At 35.5% G+C, this 27,278-nt stretch overlaps 1 long non-coding RNA gene across 2 annotated transcripts; it reads left to right on the top strand.

The window, feature by feature from the left end:
• Positions 1–2,441: 2,441 nt before the first annotated feature.
• On the top strand, positions 2,442–26,205 carry LOC149919840 (uncharacterized). 2 transcript variants are annotated; one of them, XR_016463713.1, is made up of 5 exons: positions 2,442–2,695; positions 3,076–3,183; positions 10,002–10,062; positions 16,358–16,419; positions 26,002–26,205. It is a non-coding gene; the product is annotated as an uncharacterized LOC149919840 (long non-coding RNA). The 2 variants fall into 2 exon arrangements; XR_016463712.1 differs by lacking the exon at positions 26,002–26,205 and adding an exon at positions 22,294–23,308.
• Positions 26,206–27,278: the final 1,073 nt, after the last annotated feature.

Below are 27,278 nucleotides of genomic sequence, written 5' to 3'. Positions count from 1 at the left end.
AAAATTGTTATTTCAGTGTACTATTTCATTTCTAATGAAAGGGAAGGAAAATTATGAACTCAATCATGTTATCTTATTAATCTATATGCATGCAAAAAATAATAGGTATAAAAATTACTTATTAAATGAACAGTTTGTATCTTTAGGTAAAAGTTTCAGACTACAGGATAATAAAGCTTTTTTTCAGCCATTTGCTCTGCCATGCTGTGTTTGAGCTACACTGAAGAAATGACTCATATGTTTTGACATGATTCAGTCAGATTTTTTATTTTCAAATTTTTTGTTTAAGAACTGAATCAGTTTAATTCTGCTAAAATATTAATGGCTTTATGAGACCTGGATAATCTCTGTTCACAATATAACTGAGGAATGAATGACTAGATAAACCTTGACATCTGAAAACCTTAAAATCTCAAGAAACATTCAGGGAAGGAAAACTGTAATTTCATTGAATAAGCAGAAACATCAGATGTAGTTTCAACAATAATTTTAGAGCTAATCCTGAAGAAACTTTGTTCATTTATTGCATATAAAGAGCTAGATAGACTGTGCTTATGTAACTGTGTTCTTTGAACTGGGTCAGTTTACTACCTTGATCAAATTACTGTACTTTTTAACTCATAAATTAGAAAAAGAAACATACTACTGGTATTAAAAGGAGTTATTGAGAAACACTTCAAACTTCCTTATTCTTAAAAAAATCTTCTAAATCTGATACTTACAGCTACTATCGTGTTTAAATTGTTGTGCAGACTGTCCTACTATCTGCATTTGATAGCTCCTATCACAGTAGGTAGACCATACTGCCTAGAAAAAGCATTTATAGCTTATGATTTGAGACCTTTTAGATATCATGCATGAAATTTAATCTACATTTTGTCATTGAAATTTCACAGCCACGGAGAGTTTAAAGAGACAGAATGAATGGGAGAGGAACAAATCTGGACCCAAGCAAAACACAGTCCACAGATGAGGCATGAAAGATGTGTATTTTTAGTTGGAACTATGGGGTGAAGTTTTACCATTTTGTACACTTAATATTATGTAAAGTAATTAAATTGCAGCAGAAAACCTATCTGTAAGTAACAAATGCTGATAAAAGGCACTTACTTCATGAACTTCTGTTGACATTGGTACACATGGTGGTATGAGACCACCAGCATCTAGGTCTGTAGGATTCTGATAAAGCTCCTAGTAAACAATTATCACCCAAGAGACTAAAATTAAAGGTCAGTGAAGACTGCAGGTACAAGTCTAGACTACTATGGCAGAGACAGCTTTCAAAGACTTGCTTCTTATTGATACTTTTGATTTGTCTGGCAGAAGCATCACTTTCTCTCTCATTTTGATGGCAGTGGGGAGTTTTGGCAACAAGGACTGAAAACGAGGGACCAGGTGAGAGCGCACAAGTACTGGGTGTGAGTTTACATCCAAAAACTCAGGGACTACAGAGGTAGTTAGATCTGTTCTATCCCTTCTCAGGACCTCACACTTCCCTCTCATTGTGGCTTATTATAGATATCACAAATTACAGTCACTAAATTGTAATCAGTACTATTTCTGTAGCTTGAAAATCTATAAATGAAAATGAATTTTAGGCTAATTTATTAATAGATTTTGTCTTTTTGATTTCCACTATTTTTACAAGATTTTTCTCTATATATAGTAAGAGTGAACAAAAGGAGGAAAGCTGGGATTAATACATAATACATATAGAAACAGTGGTGATTTACTTTCGAGTAAAACCAGGTAGAAAAAAAATCTGCATCCTTACATAGCACTATAATAGGTGAGCTACTGAGAACATGTGTGTTTGAACTGTGGGATATTCCTCTACTCCCAGTGCTTTACTAACTCCTTTAATGCTATTTTAACTGTGAATACTTTAATAACTGTGTCAAGTGCACTGATAGACTTAATTGCCCTGGCAAGCCTCATCTGGGATTACCATTCCACTCTGCTGACCCAAGAGCACCATTTCAGCTCTGGTTTAGTAATCATATGGTGGTTTGAGGTGGGCTGGGATTGTTAGTGCTTTGGCACAGTGCAGAGATAGGCCTCTTTCCGTGGTGGAAATACCCATGTTGCTGATGGCCTATTGTGCTATGGCTCTGGGCTCACCTGAAGAGGAGAGGCATGTGGCTGTGCTCACTGTTACACACTGTCTGTGTCTGGCTGATGTCTTGTGAATTAGGCCATGGGAAAGACTAAAATACCATTTTCTCTTGAGACAAAGCAAGTCTTAGACTATCTGGACTTCCTGGACTGGATGCTTAGCTTGCTGTGTCCTTAGCCTGCTATGTTTGTTGTTACTGTCTCTGTTGGAAAAGGCTTTCTGAAATACCTCCACAAGCAGCTTTAAAAATATGTTCACCTTCAAGTTGTTTCTTCTGCAGTTGAACCGTGATGTAACAACCTCAAAACACAATCTTCGCATTCACAAGAAGGTAGATCTGTTTGCCAAAGGGTCCTCCAGAATTGCTAGGCCACAGCCTGAGCCAATGGTTGAGCACCAGGTGAGAAGGCATGGTTAACTCAGGGAGCTCAGGTGCAAGCAATGAAGCTAAGTGACCAGAAGGGTCAGAGCCTTGATCCACCCCTGCTCACCCTCTGTTAAGGTTTGGCAGCAAAGAGGGCAGCATCTCTCTGGATGGAGATTGTACTCCTCTTGAATTATCACTGAATGTTGAAAAGGGTGAGTTAATTTTTCTTCTTTGTTATTTACTATTGCTTTGTAGTCTGCTAGGAGGCACAGTTGTCATCTCCTTTCATTTTTACTTGTGAGGAAGTGATTATGAGACATTTGTTTCTTAGCCATTTGTAAGGTTACTGAAGGGGAATGAGTATTTACATCTTAGTCTGACTGTTTTTGTCCTGTGGCCCCTTCTAGGAAAGTCACCTGTTCAGCAGGATTTCTAATAATGGCCTTAAGGAAGACTTCAGCCCAATTCTGTATTCCTTTCTGAGGAAATCTCTGGGAAGAGTACTACTACTTGATTTCCCTTCTAGAAACCTTTATTTTAAACACTAAGAAATCTCTTCATTTGTCTGTTTTTTTTTTTCTTTTTCTTATAGGTTGTTACAAAGCTGAGCTGCAAATATAGAAATGGAATACTTGTGAGTACAATGTATTTTAATACTTAGAGCCTCAGTCACAAAACTAGATCCACAGAGTTCTTTCAGGTATGTGATTTAGAGTACTAGCAGAAGTTCAGCTGCTTTTAGATCTGTAGGGAGCTTTTGTGAACATACGGCTTCTTCGGGCTGAATATGCTGCCTAATCATGTGTTGCATAACAGCATTGATCTGCAAAGATTTGAAGTGAGCTTTTACTTACTTGCGTGATGGCTTGAAAAAAGAAAAAAAAAAAATTGGATGATCGTTATAAGGGATATTTGAAGTAATTCCAAAGGCTCTCTAGAAGAAAGGAAAGAAAGGATGGCTCATCAACCTTCTGCTGTTTGAAATCAATCTAAAAACGTATTTATCTAAATATAGGTGACTAATATGAACTGTAGCATGAAGAACAAGTTGTGAGAGCCAGTGCCCATAAGATGAGAAGTCTTTTACTTATATAAACCCAGGGTGTTACCTCTTAAATTATTCTTTGCCTTTGAAATTACATAATTTCTGCTTAATTAGCATATTAATCCAACTTCCAAAAAAAGGTTGTGATGCCTGCATGCTGATTTGAACATCTGATTAAAAATAAAAAATTACAAGTATGCTAAAACCTATTGAATCTTCAAATTAAGTGATGTTCATGTATTTCCATATTATAGGAAGAAACGTTAGGAGAATGTTTAAGGAAATGGAAAAGCAATACACTTAATTTTGTATTTAAATAAGCTAAAATATCTAGGAGAGCTACATAAATAAGTTGGTGAAAGTTATATGGTGTATGTATTTTGCAGTTCTTTACATAGGACATTGAATTTTTAGGTCTTATAACCCTTCGGTACGTAAAATCACAGAGGGCTGAAAATCCTTTTCCATTCTGCATACTGTAGGCATGCATGAGTGTTTAAAATAGCTGCTTCAAGCCTGTGGGAAAGTATATGCCATTCAAGAAATATTTCAGTTGCATATAACACTATGAAAATAACTTTTTTAGCTTCTCTTCAGTCGTGAGTATTCTTATTAATTTAAGATATTACTTACTGATTGGTATTTTTCTGAGCAGCATGTTTTTCCATAAGTCTTTGTTTCTTGTATGGCAAAAAAAAAAAAAAAGCAGTCAGTTCATAGTGATCTTATCCTGTGGTATTCTCTACTAACTGCCTTAATACACAACAGTCATTATTCTATCTATAGACCATTTATAGATTTATATTAGATAGAAATTAGTGATACGGTAATTTCAAACTGTTCTTTTTCATTTGTTAAGCTGAAAAAAGCTTTCTATTTAATGCTTGTTAAGGTCAAAGTATGTTCCAAACCTTTACATGATAGCACTTATTGATATATTCAAACTCACAGGAATATCAATGCAAATGATGAGATGAACATCTGGAACCAATACAGTAGTTGTAAAATATGTCTACTTCATGAAAGTAAAAGCAGCCATGTGAAAAAATTATTGAGGGTTAATAACATCTAACAGTTGCCTGTTTCTAAAACTTTGTTTTAGAAAATTTAAACACCTTCTGATTACAAGCAGATATGTTTATTTATCAGTGTTGGAGGTAACTGCTAAATAACTTATCTAGGAGGTAAAACCCATGGCAGCTTCACCTCTATTTAGGTCCATCTGTGACTTCCTAGGCTGTGAGCAAATGAATAATTATGTCATTTCAATCCTTATAATATTTTTTTCTCAACCAAATTACTCAATGCGAATATCTCCTCTCTCCTTATTTGTGCCCCTCCCTCCCAATTCCACCCACTTTAGGTTTCTGTATACCAGAACTTTCCCTGCCTACTATAAGAGAAATTCTAAATACTGCTACTACTAGTTCTACAGCTATTTTTATGGGTTCCCTGTAAGCAGTGATTGTGAAGAATAAGATCATTAACGTGCAACTGGCTGCACAATTGTTAATGATTGCAGGCTGCAAAATCACTTGCCTGTAATTTTCTTAAGTGTTCTCTAAGAATGTCAGAAAAGTAGTGTATTTTCTAAATCTGAATTTGATCAGTTATACTCACAACAGAAATACAGTCTTTGAGAATTCATGTTCATGGGGAAAATTAGAATGCAGCTGAAAGCTTCTGCTAGTGTAGTACTGACCTGTGAATACTGAGAGAGGCATTCGAGTGTGCTATGAAAGGAACAAACAAATAGAAAATTTTCTTTGAAATGCCAGCAGAGAGTGTATCTTCACTCCAAGTGAACCTGTTTCTCCATGCTATTTTGCTTCTTAAAACTTGAATTTTCCTTTTGTTTTTGGAGCCTCTGTATCAAAATTTTAAACAGTAATACTTACTGCTAAAGCTTACAGATAATTGTAACCACCTAATGCCAAGTGACAAAACAAAGATAATCATGTGACAGAGATGTCTAACAGATTCATTTCTAAATGTTTACATGAAGATTGTTGTAGGAATATTAGACCTTTCCCTACCATTTGGTACTGATAGCCAGCATGGTATCTGAGGTTGTCAGCACGTTTGTTTAATGGTTTTGGTAGCAGGTGGGAGAGAAGATTATTGAGGGCTGAATCAGCTAGAATTGTCTGTGATGTTCTCCCATAGAATCCATTATTAGCAGTATGGAGTACACAACAATTCATAAGTCTTTTTTAGTCAAAATTCTCAACTAGTTGGCTTTCAGGTGCTCTCTCAGATTGTAGATGAATTTTGTTTGCATAGAAGTAGTAGGTCATAAGAGGTTGATGCATCCATGCATCATAGTAGAAGGAAATGCCCAAAGATTGGTTGCTCCAACAGATTCAGTATGATTAGAGGAGATGTGCAGGAACTTCTAATGTAGACTAACTTTCTTTGTGCATAGTTTATTACTTGGCTTCAGTGACAATGGATTTCTCTGTGAGGGTTTTTCCTTATGACCAGTTAATGTGTGCCACTGATCTAATAGCATTATATTACAAAAGAGAAGAAAAAGTGGTGGTATTGAGCTTTCAGTATTAGAAAATCTGCTCTCCCTCTGATATCCTAACATAAAATTGCACCGAGATTCTATGCAAACTTTGATAAATATGCAATATTTATGATGCATTATGATGATATAAGTGCATTGCATAGACACCTTACCTCATAAGTAATCTAATACAGACTAAAAGTTTTACCTAGTGGTGATCCTTAAGTAGGTCTATTTCCTATCAAGAGTAGCTGCTATAGACAAAATTCAATAGTCAAGCAGTGTAAGAAGCAGGAAGTTGAATTCAGATGTGCAGGTACCAAGGTGATGACACACTGGGTCCTTTTGTTTTGTGGCTTTCTGTTTTCCATGTTAAATGTTTACCTAACAGTGAAGCTTTGAGTTACCATCCATTATTTTAATTTTTTGTTACTTAATTCCTTGATACACACCCTAAGCACGTACTCGTGGCCCAGAATTTATTACCATCATATGAATTCAATGCGCTGAAGGCTACTTGGATAATTTCCAGCTTGCATGTGCACACTGTGTGGCATTCTTCTGAAAAGAACAGACAACATGTGATATGTGTAGAATGAATGTAGTTTTTGAGAAGAGAAACTGAAAGCTTGACACACAATCTTGCTACTTCAGGTGAATTTTCAAACCTTCTATCCTTCTAGGTGAACTGCTGAAGATAGTAGCTTCCTATATTTGTCCAGTATAGTGGTGTTTGTATTTGTGTTAGATCCTATAAACAAAGTGGGAAAGCACTGTAACAATGTTTTAGATCTACCTGGTGCTGTTTCAGTTCATTGGGTGGACTTTGTGCCTCCAATAGAAAGAACTGGCTCAGCCTGCCTTGAGTTTTCATGATAACCAGATAAACAGCATGGTATTCTGAAATCCCATCCTGGGCTGGATGTTTGGAATGAACTAACTCTTGTCTGACAGAATTGTTGTAACAAACTAAGCTATTCTGGTTGAAAGCCAGAAATCCAGCTGCCTATCAAGGGCTAAGTCTGCAGTTGCTGTCTTGTTTGATGTTTTATGCGAACGCAAAATCTTATCAATTCAGTAAATGTTTTTTAATAGATTTTTGTCTAATAGCTTTTGACATTGTTTCCTTTTTTTTCCCCCACATAACCAATTAAAATAATTGTATGCTCATTCATTTGATTTTTTTTTTTGTCAAGATGTTGATAATAGGATTAGTGTGCGTTACTGCTGGGTTTTAGTGAGCTACCATAATTTTCTTCAGTTCAGTGTAGCCTGTAGCTTACACATCTAGCGACTAATTAGAGCAGTACATTGTTTGTAGCTGTAGTTTGTGGGGTATGAAGCTGGACATGCTTGCCATGAACAGACCAGTTATAGGAAAAATTCTAGATTGTAATATAATGCTGGAAAATGAACTTGTACTATACTTCATGCTAGCTTCTATTAACATGAATGAGTTTTTTCTTTCTTGAGCTCTTGAAACACAATTAACTTATTCCTATATAATTTCTTTAGGACAGAATAATCTGGAACAGCTGGGAGGGAATACATGGGACCACTGGGTGACTTTTTACCAAGTGGACAGGACCAGATGGTACCATAGTATGACACTGTAAAATCTGCATAGTAAGCAGTATCATGCATAAATATTTTTTATTCCAGATAAAAAAAAAAAATTAAGAAACATGTTTTTTCTGAATGTATTCCAGATCAAAATAACTATGGAATTGAGGCTGATCTGTGGATGGGACTAAGAATGAAAGAATAAAGAAAATGAATAGATGTGGATATACACAATATATGTATATCCACATATACATAGGGGGAGTTCTGTAAAGAAAGCTCATCCTCTGATAGAGGGATTCTCTGAAGAACTTGAATTGTGTTGTCATATCATGACTTATCAAATGTGGTGGAGGGGTTCAAGGTCAGCTGGAGAGTGCTCTGAAGAGAAAGGAGTAGGCCAAAGGAAGCAGTTGGAATTAAACATGCAGAAATGGATTCATTTCTGTTTTGAGAAGTCTTGGTTGTTACCATGTGTTCCTCAGGAATGTGAGTACCTTCTTAGTAAGAAAAGAAACAGAGTATTAGAACTGATAGGAAGTGGATAAAGTTGTTTACTACTTAAGTTGCTGAGCATATTATTTGTCTATGTCTTAGAAACTGTATAGTTTGAGCCTTCACTCCTCCCTCTTCCCAAATAATACAGATCTTGAAAAGGTACAAAGAAAAGTGGCTATCACGGTATGAAGTGGAAGCCAAAAATGTAATCAATTTAAAATATTGTTCATTTCCCTCATGGAGTTTATGTCCATAGCTGTAGGCAGATGCTTTAGATATACCTTTACCCAGGCTTGGAAGTAGAAATGATTCCACCAGAACTCCTTCTTTGTACCTGTGTGTTTCCCATGTGTGTGCACTCTACAAATAATCTTTTGGGCTTTTTATTTTGCTTAATAATTTGTTGATAGTTGCTGTTGACGAGATACTTAATTTGACTCAATACAAAAGTTGCTAGGGCTTACAATGAGCAAGTGGGCTGCAGCTCATTTACTTGATTTAGATGAGTAAACAGTGCTTGAATTTTCACAAAAGATATTTTTATTCTTTGTGCCAGCTGTCTGATAGCAATGTGGAAACTCTTCAAATACTAACTTCTTGTTAATCTGGGCTTGACTAATGAGAAGGAAGCAGAGCAACTTTCACATTGCTGTAATTTGAATGAGTCACTGTAGTTTATTTGTTTGGTGCAGCCTATACACAGGAGTCTTGCACTGGAAATGCAGACGCTGATGTTAAACGTCTTTGCTCTTGGATGGTTTCACAGTCAGATAACACTGAATCTTGGTTTGACAGTTAAATTGTTGCTTTTTTTTTTACCCATGTCTTAGGCAGTACAGTCTGTAGCTAATCAAGACTATTGCAAATTGCTGAGAACTAAAAGGTGTCAGGAACTCTGATTTTTAGTTGTAAAAGCACAATTTGTAGATATTTGTATGTTAAGTTTTCCTTTTCTTTCCTTTTACTAATTAAATAAAAACTGATATATGGAAATGCATTTATTTTACAGAATGTTGGCTCATAATGCTGGAATTCTAAATCTTGTGTGCATGATAGCTAGTATAATTGATACAGGGCATGGAAGTTCTGTACTGTGATGCACTGTCTGAATTTATTCAGAGAGCAAATTGTAACTATAGTATTTGAAAACGGTTTCTAGCTGGTAAGAGTTACATGAAATGTAAAATGGAGATTGAGCCCACGCTTGTTCCAGATGATTATAACAACTTGAAAGTTAACCTAGCCTTATACTCATGAATGTCCCTTTTATAGTTTTTTAAAACATGAAATAGTTCCATGCAGTAGGGGACTGACTGGAATGATACTTGTGAGCTAATAATGCGCAGCCTGGCATTTGTCTTGTAATGCTGTCGTGTTTTGTTGCTATGTGAGAGAAAGTAACAACTTGCTAATTTAAGTCTAATATTCAGATACCATTCTTCTTTTGTTCTTAACATAGGTCCTTGACTAATCAGGCACAGTCAGATCATTTGACTTGGCTGAAATTTCCTTTAATTTACTTGCTGCTTATTATAGTTCTGTAATAGTATATATTACCAACACTTGCCTTACAAACGTCTAGTCTATTGTAATTCATAATTAATATATTTGATCAAAATATGCGAAATCTTTTTCAACTTTCCACTGAAGGGAATGTAAGAAGCAAAAACACATCCGGGGGTAGAAAAAGATGTTATATTCAAGACCGTCATTCTGCTTGCTGTTGGAGTTACATAGCACTTATGGATTAATATAATCAATGGTGTCAATATTGAGCCAAAGCTTTGAAAGTGACTTTTTAATAGTAACTGGTCTGTTTCTGTATTCAGCTCATTTGGTTGTATGTTGCTATTTGAATTGAGTGTGGTATGACATGGGTGTGTTCATTCCTGTTGTCTAGGTTCCTATCTGTGCTCATTCATGATGAGTGAGGAAATAAACACCAGATATCTGATGGCCAGGTAACTTCTTGTTTGGAGGATCTCACACCTCAATTGGCTATAATTAAGTAATTCCAAGTTTGCTTATGAAACTAAATATTGTCCCTCAACTTGATCACCTTCTGATTAGTCTGTATGTGAAAGAACACCTTACCAGTAATTGTAATGGCAATTAGAATAAAGCAGTTAACTGTATGGTTCTAATTTCTCATCCGGACCAAGCTGTATAGAGTTGTGTTTGTACCTTGAAAAATTTATAATCAAATAATAAACAGATATACTTTTCTGGTGTAAGTCATTAGAAGACAAAGCATACAAGTGAATTCACTTGTATATACTTACCTACTTGCCTTGCGAAGGCAATTTATATTTTAACTACTGTAATCAGGAATAGTATTTACATACATGGAAAGGAGGAGTGAGAAGCTTTCAGTGCTGTTGCAGGTAACTAGAAGCCAAGCTACAAAGTAATGAGCAGTTTTTGAGTTTGTATGGACAGTGCAGCCCCATGTCCTCTTACCATTGATGTAAGTATACATGCATTCTCCTGAGTTGTGAACAGCTGAATTGAATTTGTCCCACGTTTCTCCCCTCAATTGGGCATAATTTATATAATATTCAATAGACATCTAGGTTTTTAAAAGTTGATATATCCCTAAGAGTGGTCAGGAATTTTAATCCTATCCTCTTTTTAAATAGTAGAATAATCTAACAGCACTTAAAGCTTGCAGGAAGCTTACAGTCTCCCTCCCTTGTCCCATTCCCTGCCAGTTACTAGACCTCAGCCTATCGTTCTTTGGTCAGGAAGATCAATGTGGTAAATAGAGAAATAATCTGGGTTGGTCTTGTGATTTATTTTTCTCCTTGTGACCATGTTTGTGTGGAAGTTGTAATTCTATGTGAATAACTTTAAGTTCAATTTGCTGCAGTGCTGTGAAGTCAGCTGCATTAATACAGGGGAAGCAGCAATGGTATGGGGATGAGTGACTGGGAACAGAAAGGGAAAGAGCCCATTCAAAAGGTCATTTTCATTTATGACCCTAAATATTTGTACTGCCCACACAGTGTTTAGCTTTGTTTCCATGTCCTGTGACAGTAGTGGTTAGTTTCATGCTGTCTCACCTTCACTACAGTCTATCAATCAACAATGATTTGAATAGAGTATTTCATATTCTATGATCAGATGATTCCAATATAGGTTAACAACTGCTTCTCTTCCTGCAGACCTTTCAACTAGGATACAATTGTGTTTGCTTTACACAGATGTCAGTCTGAGGCTGTCATTATGGTTATGTTACTACTACTGTGTAAAAAAAAAAAAAAAAAAAGTTGCAGTGAGGTACCAGTGTATGTGAAGTGACAGCACATATATGCAAATAAGTGTGTAGTAATGTGTGTATGTTTTCTGTTAAGGATGATGCTTACAACAGACAAATAGGTGCTTTAGTGACAGAAATGGTACAAAGTATCTTGAAACCAGATAGGGAGATTGAAACAGCTGTCAAGCTATTTCTTAAAATGCAGCCTTACCACTATGGAAGAAATGCAAGACACATGGTGGGACTGCAGCCACTATTTATACACAGTCTCTCAATCCCAAGAGAAATTTTCATTTATGAATATTGAAGCTTTAAAAATAAGCCAACATATTTTACAAGTTACATCTGTGTATTCTGTTGCAAATGCATACTATCATTGTGCAGTAGATGTTAATTCTAGATTTTTGAAACTTGATTTCCTTCTCAGGCTGGAAACATTTTATTCACATCTGGAGATTACTAGAAAGGGGCATTGAAAGTTGTTTGGCAACTTGTAAACATAATTATTTCAGTACTGGAAGCGTGTGCCCCTTCTACGAGAGTCTCATTAAAAGTACAGAACATGAGTCTTTGTGGAAATATCTTTTAAATCTTGTTTTGGTGCAGAAGCTTGCAGTGAGTATGAATAGTATAGTTGATGTTGTTTCTAAGCATGTAAAGTAATATAAAATTGCTCTGCACTGGAATAAAATGAAGCTTTAACTTGTCCAAGTTAAGACAAAGTGGTCAGAACATTAGTTAGATACATTTTCCTGAAATAATAGACTGCTTTAGGTATGTTTGTTAAATACTGTCTCCTTAAAAGATGAAGGTATCTCAGATATAGCAAGACCATTCAGAATCTTGTTTAAAAAGCTGAATATGGATATGCTCAAGAGCAAAAAAATGGAACTGCTGGTGATGGTTTGGACCATCCAATAGCACAGGACTCGTTTAGGACATTTCTATCTGAAAGGACAACAAAATGCTGGAGAGTAAATTGTTCTCCTCCAGATCTGTTAATTCCTATTGTAAAATTGATCAGAACTATCTGTTAAAACGTAGCTATTATTCTAGACTGTTTCTCCAAGTACATCAAAGTGAACTTGTGTTTTCTAGATTTCCATTCTGATATGTCTGTTAATTCTTCAGGTGAGCCATCTAGGCTTCTTAAAATGTTGCCATAGCATTTTATTGACATATATTGTTATAATGACATAAATAGTTATTTATTTTCTCATTGTTAGCATTACAAGTCTAACACTTAAAACCTGGTCTCCTTGGTAACAAGTACTATAGACAAATTGAGGACTCTGCATTCTGCCTACAAAAAGGAGAAAACTCTCCAGGAAGTGTATTTTCTGCTATAAATAAGTCATTCCCCAAATAAGAGCAATAATCTATGCTCCTTGGTATTTTTGGCCTTGGTTTTGAAGGACATGTCTGTGAATCTCTCCTGATTTCCTTTTTCAGGAAAGTAGTTTATCAGGAAGGCTTAGGAAAGCAGATACACATCTGCTAGTTTTAAATAAACTTTGAATAACTCCAAGTAAACCTCCTAGCTTTGTCAAGTTTCTGTGTTTGTAGTATCTACTGTGGTCTCTGAAGAGAGAAGGCTACAGGGTCACACCTGTTCCTTGAAATAAAACATATGATTTATGCTCAAGGGGCTTTGGGGTCACACTACAGAGATGCAAAATTCCCAAAGGAGAAAATAGATTCTTTCATCTGCAGGATCTAAACAGGTGTTGCCACCTTTTATGCCAGCTGCCAGATCTTGGCAGAAAGTAGTGCTGATGAATAGCAGGAAAAAAAACCCTGAAACCTAGCTTTTACTACTTGTCTTCCATTCTATATATGATTCTATTCCTTGTGTATTGTAACAGAATATTTCCTTCCTGTTTTTTCACGCTTATACAATTCTGACACTTATTTGCTCTGAGCTAGTTAACTTCCTCTAAATTGAAAGAAGGTGGGTTGAAAAACTTGTGCATTTTCAAAATATGATGTTTAAATTAGATCTGGGAAGTGTTTCACATGGAATTGAGCTGCAAGACTTTACCTACCTTGTGTGTTTTGTTCTGTTGTTTCGACTTTTTTAAATTCAAATGTACACTTACATGAGAGAATCTGGCAGAGAGCCTAAAATTCTATGAACTGGAGAGTTCTGAAATGTCTTGTTGTATTAAGACGTTCTTTACTCCAGAGAAAGCACTTCTTGAATCAGCTATTTGTCAGGAGATCTAAAGGAAGGTACGTAGCAAAATGTCTTGCTTTGAGGAATCAAGAATTCTTTATTATTGAACACTGAAACAGCACCAGCAGTTCAACTGAGAAATAAGCAGAAACGGTATTTAATTTATATCTTGTCCACAGTATTTTTAAATGAAGGGAAAAATAACTTACTACTTACTGAGCAATTCTATGATTATGGTTTCTTGTGGATTAAGACAGAATGACAGCTGTAGCTAAATGCTTAAAGAGGGTGGGTAGGAGGCAGTCCAGAACAGACTGACCAAGGCTGATGTCTGTATCAAGCTGCTTGGAGAATGGACTAAATGTCAGGTTGATTGTTGGAAGGGAATATGTCTACCTAAATGTGTGATGCAATGGTGTGCTTTGAGCATTTGAATGTTTCTCCTAGGCTTGTGAATATGGTTGCCCTTTTCTCTCTACACCAAAAGAAAACAGTGTCACATTTAAGAAGCACGAAGTTAAATGATCACTTGGGTCAGTAATTTTCAGTGTATGATGATAGTGTGTCCATGTTTTGTCTTATTAACACCAATGTGTAATTTCCCCATGGCAAGCCCACTGGCAACACAGAATCTTCAGGGTTGGAAAATACCTCCAAGATAATCCATTCCAACCATCCACCTACCAACAATATTTTCCTGCTAAACCACATCCCTTAGTACCACATCTAAATATTCTTTGAAAACCTGTAGGGATGGTGTCTCAACCATCTCTCTGGGCAGCCCTTTCCTGAGTCTGACGCTCTTTCAGAGAAGGAATCTTTCCTAACATCCAACCTAAGTCTCTTCCACATGCGACTTGAGGCTATTCCCACTAGTCCTGTTGATAGATAAGTGTGAGAAGGGGCCAACCCCCACCTCATCACAGCATCCTTTCAGACAGCTGTAGAGAGCTGTAAGGTCTCCTGAGAGCCTTCTCTTCTCCAGACTGAGCAACCTCAGATCTCTCAACTGTTCCTCATAAGATCTGTGCACCAGACCCAAAACTGAAGGGTCCAGAACTGAACACAGTTCTGGAGGTGCAGCCTCACCAGAGCTGGGTATGCTGTGAGGATGAGCAGAGTGTTGAATTGAGGTGAAGGGAGTGAAATTACTCTACCACGTTGTTCCCTTAGAAACTAGATGTCATGTGTGATTTTTCTAGTTGTAAGTCAGCCAGCTTTGATTCTGTGAAACACAGTGTGCATTTTGAAGCTTATGGCAAAATTGTACTTGGGGAGAGGTAAATACTTTGAGTTAATACAGGGAAACTGTCCTGCATGACTCAAGAAACAAACGTGTGCCTTTCTAAGAACTGAGTTTCCACTTTTGCATAGTATTTTCTGCATGAGCAGACTAACTTAATTATAGGTCTGTATTTGAAGGCAGTGCTAAAATACTATTTGATTCCATATAGGTGGTGAAGTAAGATGTCACTGGGTACTGATTTTGTGACTTCAGTCAAGATAAAGTACTTAGATTATCCTTAAATACGCACTTAGAAAAACTTATTGATGACAGCATAACTAGTCTGGGTGAGACAAGGAAAAAGATTTATGCATATGTTTTGGTTTGATCTACCTCTGATATGGACTCAAAACTTTTTTCTTTGTCTATAACTAGTTACCTTATTGAAGTGTTGAAAACACATCTGCAGAAGCATTTAAATTTGTATTCAGAGCATGCAGACAGAACTCTTCTGCCGCCTCCTTTTTTTCTAACTTTTTTTTCAGAAATGATTCTGAGGAATATGAATTTAACATTATATGTTGTCCTTCTGCAACAGTTCTTGTAGAAAGAAAACAACCTTTGAAATACTGTAGTTATGTAAACCTTAAACTTTGAGTGACACGCAACACTTCTACTTGTTGATGTTGCCACTTGTAATATAATCAAAAAAGGCAGAACTTGTAGCTATGGTACAAGTGTGCTAGTTGTGGTTTTGAAAACTGTTCATGAAATCTCTCCAAAAAAGTCATTGTTTTCTCCTTGAAAAAATCCACTTCTAATTTTCTTTCTCTCTGTTCCCCAAAATATGTACGTATATTAAAATTACTACTGTTTGCCAAAGAACTGTTCCAGAATGAAAGATTCAACTCTTATTGCAGTTGAGTTAGAAGAGATTATCACATGATACTTGGATGCTTCAGAAGTTTAACCTAAGTACAATCTGTTAGCCCAAGCTACAATTCCAGTACTTGAAAACAATACATTGGTCTTCAAGGTGCATGAATGGAAACGGATTTGTGTGCTGGGGTGGGGGGGAACATGTTTTGTAGGGGCAGATGGTAAGATCATCTTATGGAGAAAATAGGCTTTGATCAGTCAAAAAATTATTTTTGAGGAAGTGTCTAATCTAAGCACTAAATCTGAGACCATAAAAACTTGGTGCTGTATGATTGGTTCCCAAACTTGTAAAACTTCAATACTAGCTGTTCCAAATCTTGACACTAGACAAAAGCTTTTTTAAAAATGTCATATCACTGTCTTGATACATGGAGTTCAGTTAATTACTAGTACATGTGAAGAGCTGTTATTTCAACCTCTAAGCCTCCCCAAGCAGAGGAAAAATGAACTGCAGCTTTATACCAGCAGATTTCTATCTTTATAATTTTTTGGTTGAAAAACAGTGTCAAATCATAAGGGTTTACTTCAGGAAATTTGTATGATATTAAAAATCTTAAAGTTCAGTCACAGTACTGACCAGGAGTGAGCAAATTTTGTCACTTTTTTTTTCTTTTAATAATATAACACTTATTCTCAAGATGATACTTTATTTTTTAGGTATAGAGTTGTATAGACCTGAAAAACTCAATTTGCTCTGAAATGTTTGCTACCAAAGGGAGGTAAGAGTTGCATGTTAATGAGTGACTTTCAGACTAACACCTCTTACTGCCAGCCTGACTATTTTTCAGTCACTTTTCAATTTTCAAAGACTAAGAACTAGCAACTATTTGTATCAGTCTGACACCACGATGTGCTGGTCATTTAGCAAGCTTTAAACAAGCAAGAAAAAGAAATGGAAATTTTAGAGTGCGTATATACGCACAACTGCATGCATGCATTTTTAAAGTAAGCAAGTCCCCTCTTACTCTGTATAATTGAATGCTTTTCCTCCTGCCTGTTTCTCCAAGAAATCTCGGAGGGTCATGTTTGTTGAGCTGGGTAAGAATTCAGGTGTCTTTAAATTTAAAAACTAATTGGATTCCCGTTCTTTCTCTAGCTGCTTCCAGCTCTATAATGTAGTAACTATTTAATTTTTCTGAATGCTCTGACTGAAAATTCATTCAAATATTGTTCAGTATGAATTAAATATTTAGCTGATGCCTGCATTCAAGCTTCTAATAATTTTTCACCTTAAGTTCTTTATCATTTCATTAGACTTCCATTAGAATTGGAACTGACCATAGATTTAAAAGCTAAATAAGAAAAAAGTCCCCTAATATTCATCCTCTTATTAAAAATCTATATATAGAGAATGCCATGAGAATGGCATAACTTGACCTGCATAACAAGGTCCTCTGAAAAATGTCAGACTCCTAACCATGTACCAACTGTGTTGAGGTAGGATAGAATTAATTACTGAGGAATCAGAGGAAAACACTATAGGATTATTACTTAAGAGTAAAATATTATCGTGGAAGTTTGTATGTTACAATGAGGACTTGTTATGTTAGAATCAAGAGAAATCTGCTTTCCCTGTGTGCTTCATTAATGAGTTTTTATGGATTTTTCTATTGCTTGTATTCTGCTGTCAGGCAGAATTTTTGGTGTTTTAAGTCTTTGAATTTTCTAGATATTTGTTATAACCAGGTTCTTAGTTTCCATTACAAAAAATTCTTAATGCTTTATAAAACAAGGTTTGACCAATATATTCTTAGGGAATGTTTTAGGAAAAACAAACAGGGAAGAGGTTTTGAACTGTTACATCACTTAATATTTTTGGAATGACAATAAGAAGTTATGGTTGGTTCTGGAAGAAGAGCTACTGCAAAATTACATGAACCAAAACATGAATTTTCTTCTGATGTGGAGTTCTTCTCCAACGTAGAAAATAAACTTTTTAGCTGATTCCTCATTTAAAAGTGACTGGTAATAATGAAGACTAAATTTTATGTTATTCTCAATGTCCCTTAAATACCGTGTGATAGAGAAAATTGTTAGATTTTGAATTTATTTGTAGAATTTAGAGATGTTAAACAATGACAACTACTGCCTGAATATCAATTATATATATTTTAAAGATGCTTTAATGTAAATATTAGTATAGCAGTGTGGTAACAGGATAAGAACTCGGTGCTTCTTATCTAAGTAATTACTGTGGAGTTCAAGAAATGAATGCTCACTTCAATGAGAACTATTTCTAGCTTTTCAGATAGTTCAGAGGGTGTGGACAGTAATAGTTACAGGTGCCACTGCGATCCCTTATCAGCTATACTCCATGCTCAACTGTGTGAGTAGAGGTTTCTGAGAACAGAAGTGTGGAGGAAACTCATATTTTTAAGGAAATAAAGCAGTGTAGAACAAGATTCAAAGGTCTCTTGTGTAGCTGCCTGTATCTAGTCATAATGTATGATACAATGCTTAACCTGTTAGGGACAAAAATCTCCCTGACAGTGTTATGTGGTCCCTTGTGTCATAAGTTCTAAAGGCAAAGGTGCAATTTTATAGCTAGAACTGCCAACAAGCACATGAAAGTTGCATAATTACTCTTCTGACAAGAGCTAACACTGCTATAGTTTGCAGTCTTTAGCCTATAGAGGTAAACAAATTACAAAAGATATACCTATTAAATTTCAGTTTATCATAAATACTGTCCTTTTTTTTTTTTTTAAACAAAAAGTATATTGAACCTTTTTCTGCATAAGTACCTGGGCATCTGTGTGCATCCTTTCTATCTCTGAAAATAGATGGATTATCATTTTCAGTGACTTTGGGACAAGAAGCTCTATAACTGATTTTCAGTTTTCTCTGATCTCAATGTTTTACATAGTGGTGGAAAGAATTTTTAGAAACATAAACAATTGGAAGTCTCTTAATCATAAACATTTCACTTTAGAAGTCTCAAGTGATGTAAATTATTATCATGTGTAGGAATAACTGCTACGTTTTATCCTGTAAGTGAGAAATTATGTACCAACTGATGCTTTTGTGTTTTGAAGTGGACAGATGGCATGTTAAAACATCTTACTGTAACTGGGGTGTGCGGATTGTTTTTCTTGATGTTTTTCCTTCAGTGCTAAGTTAATGCTTTCTCCTCTTTGCTATATCTTTTCTGAAGCTAGAGTGGAGGAGTCTTGGTGTTAGACTTTCTTTATATCATTATCAGTCACTGCTTGTATGCTTTTGTCTATATAGCTGTAAAGGTGTATAAAGGCTTTAACAAAATGAAACCAGTGCTATAAGGAAATATGTGGTAATTTTTCCACATGGTGATATTTTACATTAGTTATTAGTTTATTTTTTGCAATATGCCTAGAGACTGAGATTTATACATTTCCTCTAAAACCATGGCATGCTGTGCTTATCATAAAGCTTCATACTGGCTGGCTTTTAAGAGCATCTTCCCTCTGATTTCAGAAGACCATGGAGTAGTATATATCAGTGGGTACTAGAAACCTATTGAATAGAAGAAAGTAATGTATTCAATTTTATTTTCTCCCCTGCTCGTTAGTGACTTTGAAGGTATGCAAAGATGAATAGAGTCAAGGAAAGAATTGAAAGAGGACACTTCCTAAAACATGTTAGTGAGGATGTGAAACAGATCAGTGGTCTTAGGCTTTCAAAATTAATTGAGGATATCTTAAGTGATAATGTCATAAGCACGTACATGTTATGATCTTATGGCAGTTCTTTTGACAGGTAGCAGGGGATTTAATTTTGCTGTAAACTGGGAGAATAATATGTCTAGCAGGACAGCTTGAAACAGCCTTGGTTCTGAGTTATTCGACCTGATGGAGCTTAAAGAACATTAAGTAGTTTAGTCCCCCTTATTGTTGGAGACTCTTTTTTTTGCATCAATATACTGCACTGATCTATTCCCCAAAATTGTAGAGATGTATGAAAATATCACATGACATTGCCCATTTGGCTGACATATCTTCACAAATTTGTGCTCTACATAGTCATCTCTTGCTCTAGAAGATACAGATATTATTTCTAACTTAAAGATGCAAGAATTTAGGGCTGTCAAATAAGAAATTCAGTAACTGTCAACATAATATATTTCCAAAGGCTGTGAAGTCACTCTTCTTCATAGGTCCTGTAATGTCCCCTCTGCTGGGGAACAACTCTATAGGAGACAGATGGGTTGCAACAATAGAAAGGTTATTAACTAGGCTCAGGTGATCTGTGCTGGTTTACAGAAACAATTAAAAAGCAGCTCCCTGTTCACACTTTCCACCGTGCAATCTGGAAAAATAACCAGTACAGCTTGCTACTACTGTTAATTCTTGACCATTTGCCAAATAAGTAATAATATGGAGTGCTCAAACAGTTCTGCCCTGTCTTGATTACATAGTTGTGAAAAGTTAACTGGCTACATAAATAGCAAACAAGTGTTTTATCCCTTGTTGTTAAGCATAATTCTTTTAAAAGTTATAATAATTGTTCAAAGATGAATCCCTGATCAACCAGGGAACAATATAAATTATGGAGTAACGTCTATACAAGGGAGCCACTTCATTTCTCTAAGATAACTGGTGTGTAATAGACTATGAAATCCTGGATGCAATGTACAGATGGGATATGGATTTCTGACACAAGAAATATAGGTACTCTCAAATGGATGTACTATCAAAACTTGTTGAAAATTGGTCTAAAGGCTCAAAATTGAAAGACTACAGGTGATTGCCTTAAAAATGTATGGTGTTAGTCTCACTGAAATTGAAAAGAAAAAATGGAGTGAAAAAGAGTAGCTGTTCATGCTTGTACTGGTCTTAGGATTCTTGAAAGGCTCAACTGTCTGTATGTAACCCCCTTATACTCCAAATATCCACCAGTTGAAGCTATTGTCCAGTTTGGATTTTCCCCTTTACAGGACCTGACAAACTGCTACTGAATCTTTTGTTATTTGTGTCTTGGGCTTTTTGTATATGGACTATTTGACCTTCTTCAGTTTAGGGATGTAGAATATTTTAATGAGCGTTAGTAAGTGATCTTATTGATTAGTCTTGAGGAAAAGACCAGAAGAAAAATGTCATGGAGTTAACTAGATCAATCTATACCCGTGACAGAGATGTATGCCTGTGACAGGAGGCAGTAGGCCCCTGCCGCCCCACCCCCTGGCCCCACGAAATGGGAAGGAAGGGAGGAAAAAAACAGTGGCAACATTCTATGGAGGAAAACTTATTTTACTAACTATTATATCAGAGTGCAAGATAACACAATATAATACAATCTAATTGAAATTGAGACTAATAAATCAAATAAGATAGGAGAGAGAGTTCCCGAGACCGAGTCAAACCTGAAAAGCTTGGAACAGCTAGGAAAGCACCCTCCAGCACCCACTGCCAGGCAGTAAGAGACCGCCCCTCCTGGAAGGGTCAGATCCCATAACTTCAGTAATGTATAGGGATAGGTACCTGGAACTGGAGCATTAACACTTCAGTGCCAGTACATGATGTTTTGATGTGGAATACTGAAAACCAAAAAACATAAAACCGTGACAGAAAACAATGCTGTTTGTTTTTGTGAAGCAAGTAACAAAAGACTTCATTTAAATTTGTGAATGATTTAGTTGAAACTGCTTGTTCACTCTGGAAAACCTCACCTGATGCATGTTCCATGGAGCAAGAAGGCATGGGCACTCATGTCTGAACAGATCTTGGTGTATTGAAAGGCTGACCTCAGCTTCTTTAAAAAGCTTGTTTACTTTAAAAAACAGTAATTTCCAAGTAGCAAGTACAGTGCAGCAAGACTCTGAAGGCTGCACTTCAAGGAGGCTGATAGAGGAGGTACAACAATGCAGTTTGGATGCCAGTCCTGCATTTTTATCTATTTCAAGTATAGGCTACTAGTTCTTGCCTGTTTTGTGTAGTGTACTTACTAGAGTAAGAAATATGAGCTAACAGGAGCCAACAACATATGAAAATAAGGAAATGGGAGTAACTGTGTTGTTTTGAAGTCAGAGATTTTCAAACATCAGAAATACTTTGTGTTACAGTGCCCCAAAAAGAACCTTAGCTTTTGAAAAATCTAGCATTGTATTTACCATGATTAATGCTTACTGGTAATTAGCAGGCACTTGTTTATCAAGATTGGGAACAATGTGGTCCTATGACAGGTTTGTGATATGTAGAACAAATAAAAATAACTATAATTCTTTTTTTAGCCTTAAAAATAGATTTAATAGTTCAATTGTCAGGCAGAGGTAATTATGTTGTTACTTAATTTAAAAACTGAAGGTGTTAGCTACACAGGCATCCACTGGAAAGAATTGCTTGGAGGCAGAACTGTCTAGAATTTAATGTAAAACATGATAGTAAGCTGAAATTGACTTAAATGCATATTTGTGTTATTACCTTGCTAAAAACTTTTTGAAATCCATATCAGCATCAACAATTCTTCTTGGTTAAGTGTGTACTTCATAAATTATAAGATATTAGGCAACTAGATTTTGCTGTAGCTCAGGTGTGTAGAATGCTTCCTGTGAATCACTCAACAGCAAGAAGCACATGCACATACAGCACCTTTTACTTAATTTTGTCTGTCCTACACAGAACAAGAAAGGCATTGGTGCTAGCAAGTCGTACAGGAGGCTTTTGGGATTAACTATCAAAACTTCTGTGATGGTCAGCATAATGTGATAAGCATTTCTTCAAGATTACCACCTGCTCTGAGAGAAAAATACCATGGATGAAAAGCTTCAATGCCCCTATTCCTTTCCTAATGTTCTTCTGTTTTTTGTAGTGTGGTTCAAGTAGAAAAAGAATAAAATGTCACATAATGGGAAAACTGAGAAAATACCTAGACTTCATGCAAAAGTAATGTTGATTTGAATGGTTACATGAGCTGTAAGGTGCTCTAGTTTGAGAAAGTTTACACTGATAAGGGAGAAAGGAGATGAAACTTGTATAGGCTTAAGGATGGAGAAGCTACAATAAAGAAAGTCTTAAGCAATCACTATAGAAATCCATGTATGAGATAGATGTTGTCAGTTTTGGGCTACTCCTCCCTTTCTATTTACCATAAAAATCTTGATGTCAACTTCTCAAATTATGATCATCCTTTTGATTCTTAATTAGTCAATAATAGTCTTTTTTATTATCTTTCTCAGTCAAGACTTTAAGGCCTCTCATCAGCAATATTTTGTTTTGTCCTTAGTTCTACTCCAACAAGTGGAGTCTTTACTGATATAACTATGAAGTGTTTTAAGGCTGCTGTCTGCCCATCACATTAAGAAAATATTTGGGTCTCTAGAGGGAAATATCTCCCTAGGTGAGACAAGTGAAATAATTTCTCTTACTGGAGGTAAAATTGAAATTGAAATTAACATCTTCAGAATGATGTAAGATCAAAGTACATTTTAAGGTTTTCACTGTCTCAACAGTGTTAAACCAAAAAGTATCCTAACACAACATATTTATATTGAAGGAAATAAACTATTATGAAAAGCCAAATATTGTGAATGCTAGTAAAAACTGTAAGATAGTTATCCTTCTTGTGCTTGATGAATAAAATAAAAATGTCATGTTGTGGTACTTGCCTGATACTTTGTTATCATCTAAAAAAACAAAAGCCAGTAATGCTTTAGGGTAATTCTGTCTAAAAATCTGTATACTTAAGAAAAAGATTAATTGCAGACAAATAGAAAAATGCAAACAGTAATGTAATGAAAGTTCTAATCTTTTCCTTTCACTAAACTTGAAAGAAGTTTAGGATCCATAGACATGAGAAAAGTGAAAATTCCAATATTCTTCTGGCTTAAAACACCCCATCCATGAAGGGAAAAACAAAACAATTAATAAAGATGACATGATATTTGAAAATAATTACTTTATCCAAGACTGGGACAGCTACAGACTGGTCATCCATGTCTAGTGCTGTCATCTGTCAAGTAAGACCATAAATTAGTCATTTTCATGTGTGGAAGATGAAGGGATAAGAATGAGCAGTAGGAATATTAAAATACAAGCATTGAGATTTCTGTTGGTTATTACATGAAAGATCCTAGAAAACGTAATTTCCTGCATTTCTTCATTATTTGTTCAATGCTCATAAGTATAAAATACCTTTGACCTGTTTAGCAATTATTAGTTTCATTTTTGTAATACTTATAAAAGCTTTTCTAATTATTTTTAATTCCACGATGAAGAAGTCCATCTGGATAGTAAAGTGAAGTAGAAGGTTGCTTAGGTCACTTGTAAGACTGGTACATTGCAACAAAAATAGTTCCAAAAAAAAAAACACCAACCCTAACACTACAGGTAGTTAATATTCAAGTGGTTATTTACAGGCTGTTCGATAGTCAGCCAGTGCAATCTAAAGTCTTTACGTGCAGATTAAGTCTAATTAAAACAAAACCAAAACGTCCATAAAAATTCCTAAAATCACCATCCTTGTAAAATATGGAAAAAAACAAAAAGTTTATCTTTATATAAACAATAATCTTTAGTTGGTATAATTACACATCAATGTGACTACAATCATGTAGTCGCCTGCCAGCACTTCATTGTCAAGTTAGGGAGCTGGTGAATATTGCAACCGTTTATACAGATACATTTGATTATTGTCAAACTTTGGTTCAGTTGTCTTTTAGTCTGAATATGCTGTCAGTTCTCTCAGTTTCAGCTTTAACTCAGGAGTGTGGGTGAGAGTATACAATAAGAAAATCTTTTGGCTTTGTTGGCTAATGCAGATCGGACTGAATGTACAGCTTCAAGTTTTTCTGAAGCTACGTTGTTGGTTTAAATTAACAAAAATCATCAGATCATCTTACAAGTGCTCCTGGAGTACAGAATGATCTTGATAAAAATTCCAACACAGACGCTTAATTAAGGAATATGAAAAACTGACTCTCAGAATTAAGCCTCTACTGGAGAGAACTTCAAAAATGCTTTGCATGTATGTTAATTGTATCCTGATTTTGAAGATTGAGCTTCTTGTAAGCAGCACTGCATGTCATATAGGCATCCCTGTTCTTAAAGGAAGACCTAACAGAATAAGAACTATTAGCAAACAGAACATTGTACAGGCCGTGGAATCTTACAGAACAATTTCTTCTTAAAGAGTATACTTAAATTTACCAGAGGGAAATAGTACAAGTGCAAATACACTCCAAGCCTGAAACTTACAACTTATTTCCCCCCCTCTCTTCTTCTTTATGTGATGGTAAAGGTAATACTAGTAGTAAAGAATGTATTCATCTTGAAACATTGTGAGAGATTTATATTTCCTGGTTTAGATGTCTGGTTTTACTTGGGATATGTATGTTAAAATGCACTTTGAATTTAAGATTGTCAGAATACAAAACAAAAGCAAAATGGAAAGTCTGATGTGGTTAAAAGGCAATTCATTGCGTATCTTTCATTGAGGTCATAAAACAAGTGTTTATTATTAGCAAGTGGTATACTTAACCCATTTTTTTCTGCATTTTTTTTCCTCCGAATTATATTGTATATATCCTTTATTTAGCTAAATTATGGAAGAAAACTTTTTTGAAAAAATATTGTGTAAAACAGCAGGACAGGGACAGAACTGCACAAAATTCATAGCTAGATAGTTATGAAACAAGGGAGAAATGACAAACACTCTCAATGTGTTAGGTCCAAAAGGAAGATGAAATAAAAATTCAACCACTATTTTTGAATAGTATGTTTGATTAACTGTTAAATATCTTTCATATCTCAGGAGCCTGAAATAAAACTTAAGAATACAGCCCAACATGATTATGTATTCCTATTTCCACATGAAATATTCTAAGTGACTTTATTATTTTGCAATTGCTCATCTGCAATTGAACTGCTTTTCAGAGTTTGAAATCAACAACGTGCTATGAGACTTATGAAAGTTTTAAACTTTATTCTCTTGCATGAAGAAAAAGCCTTGAACAAACTGAATTATACATCCCTTAACTTTATTTCTTTGCTGAAATTGACAATTATGAACTTGCACGTGGCCTATTTTTTGCCTTATTAAAACTTAACAGGATATGTAGGTTGCTCCAAAAGTAATGCTTTCCAGTTTTTTTTCCATGGAAACTACAACAGATATAAAGAACAATAACAACACTGTTTGATAGAGTAAATTCTCAGCCACAAAATGCTTTTTTTGTCAGCAATCACCATCATTAGCCTATTTGCATGGATGACTGAGATGCTTTTTTCATGGTGCAGCTGCTGGGAATGGCTATCCCAAGTGTAGCTTGGCTTATACTTAGCTGTTGCCACTGCCTCACTATGCTCACATCCACTATTTGGTCTCAACAGATGTTCAGCAAGCACTGATGAATGTCAAGGGATGCCACTTTCTCCACAAGGATGAATTCAATGACACATCTTTGCTTCATATGAACTTCATTATTGTATGCTGTTTTGTCAGACTGCCCCTTTGCTACCATCTGTCACCCAGTAACAATACTGACAGGAAGGTTCAGCCTCTCCTACCATACTGCCTCTACTACCATACTACTGACATCATGGGCCATCATAATAAAACAGGAAGCACTAGTTCTGGAGCAGCCCTTTTACAAAATCTGAAACCAGGTATACACTGGTATTTGATGAATGTCCATTCCTTCACTCGAAATAGTAGTACTGGATTCTGAAAGAAAACAATACTCAATGGCTTATACAAGACTAGAGGAAATATTAACAGATGAATTAAGACTTCAGGCTGTCAACATTTTATTGATTTTAATGAGCATAGATCATACTTTGTGTGGTTTCTCGTATTTTTAAACAGTTGGCTACAAGACAATGGCTTTTACAGAAAGTGGGAAGTGAAAATAAAGATGATGCAGAAATGCAAAATGATAAATTTTGATCTCTAAAAAGAACTGATTGCTTTAATTTTAATTAAACTATTTCCAGTTACTATATAAAAGTCATCATTAACAAAATCCCAAATAACTTGCAATTATAAAAACAGTGAATGAGAGTCTATATGAAGAGATACGCACTTCTCAAAGTGTGGGAGCGTAGAACTGCTGATCCAATACATCTGCAGATTAAACTTACAGTAAACCTATAAATGTAACCTAGTTATCCTTTTGGTGAAAGTAAACTTAATTAGTAGTTATGAGTGTTTTTTGGGCATGGTTGCAAAGGGTATTCAAAGGGCTACTGTCTTGTGCACTTAGTCACTTGGAGTGGCTACTTGATTTAAATTGGATGTCCCATTCAGAAAATCTGCTATTGTGAGGTCAGCATGTTAGTGTCTCTAGACCTGAAAACAGTTAGTATAGTTTATTTCCTACTGCATAAGTATTAGTACAGCTGACTTGCTTCCTTATTTGTAAAGCATTTAAGTGCAGGAAAATGATGTAGAAATAAAGTTAGTAACTTGGATGAGAGCATTCTCTTCTCTTGATTTGTCTAGTGGAAATTAAAGACATTAACTGCCTTTACTTTTCACTGAAAGTAGGTATGCAACTAAGCCACTAGCAGTATTGGACAGGAAGAAGAAATTCAGGCCAGGCTTTGCTCCGCAACGTTAATATACTGTACTTGACATTCCTAGAATACGTTCACCTGTGTGAATCACT

The sequence above is a fragment of the Phasianus colchicus genome, chromosome 1 (assembly GCF_987193195.1).
Source record: "Phasianus colchicus chromosome 1, bPhaCol1.hap1.1, whole genome shotgun sequence".
In the NCBI taxonomy this organism is placed as follows: Eukaryota; Metazoa; Chordata; class Aves; order Galliformes; family Phasianidae; genus Phasianus; species Phasianus colchicus.
The sequence above is the reverse complement of the archived record's forward strand: the minus strand, read 5'-3'. Positions and strand labels throughout refer to the sequence as shown.